Source organism: Suncus etruscus, chromosome 10, assembly GCF_024139225.1.
Source record: "Suncus etruscus isolate mSunEtr1 chromosome 10, mSunEtr1.pri.cur, whole genome shotgun sequence".
In the NCBI taxonomy this organism is placed as follows: Eukaryota; Metazoa; Chordata; class Mammalia; order Eulipotyphla; family Soricidae; genus Suncus; species Suncus etruscus.
In genome coordinates, this window is record NC_064857.1 from 77068509 (window position 1) to 77069667 (window position 1159).

Sequence of the window (1159 nt, forward strand, 5' to 3'; positions counted from 1 at the left end):
AAGACAAATAGTTACTATATAAAAATGCTGATAATTTCCCAAAATGCAAATTTCAAATCTGTTTTCAACAAGTATGAGTATAGTTTTAAAACCTGGTACAAGTTGCACCAAGATAAAGTTTTTTTTTTTTTTTAACGTTATCATGTGATGAAAATACAGGCAGATGTGGAGGAGGAGAGTAGGAGGGCATTGGTGGTGAGAATGTTGCACTGGTGAAGTGGGGTGTTCTGTTTATGACTGAAACCCAACTATAATCATGTTTGTAATCATGGTGCTTAAATAAATTTAAAAAAATTATCATGTAATGAAGATACTTAATTTGAGTTATAATTTATTTTAAAAATATACAGTTTTGACACAGTAAAGAAGGGAATTGCATTGCATGTGACTAATTTAGACTCAATCCGGACAGTGCCTATATTGACTCTGGTCTCTCTAGGAGTGATACCTGAGCACAGAGCCAGGATGAATTCCTCAGCATAAATCAATGTGGCCTGAAAGCAAAAAGTTTTGTGATAGCTCAAGGGATAGAACAAAGAATTTGCAAGTGATAGCCCTTAGTTTACTGCCTGCAGGAGCCAGAGGATGGGTGCTCACACCAGTGTCATTAACAACTGTTTTTTTTTTTTGTCCCTCAATTCACAATACAGATCATGCAAAGGGCCTGGGTTAAGGTATATATGGGCATTTACAGTACCTCCTCTTTCTATACAGTCAGTGTAAAGAACACTGCCTGTGGTAAGAATATTGCTTTGTGGAAAGCGATATGGAGATTTCTCCAAAAGCTGGAAAGTTGAGCTCCCATACGATCCAGGTATACCACTCCTAGGGATATATCCTAGGAACACAAAAATACAATACAAAAATCCCTTTTTCACACCTATATTTATTGCAGCGTTGTTTACAATAGCTAGACACTGGAAACAGCCTAGATGCCCCTCAATAGATGAATGGTTAAAGAAACTATGATACATATACACAATGGAATATTATGCAGCCATCAGAAGAGATGAAGTCATGAAATTTTCCTATACATGGATGTATTTGGAATATATTATGTTGAGTGAAATAAGTTAGAGGGAGAGAGATAAACACAGAATGGTCAACCTTCTGCTGCCTACAAGAAACGCACCTGAATAGTCAGAACAAATATAGACTC

General features: G+C 36.4%; 1 pseudogene; it reads right to left on the reverse strand.

Moving 5' to 3' along the window:
* Positions 1-625: 625 nt before the first annotated feature.
* On the reverse strand, positions 626-749 carry LOC126021227 (uncharacterized; annotated as a pseudogene).
* Positions 750-1159: the final 410 nt, after the last annotated feature.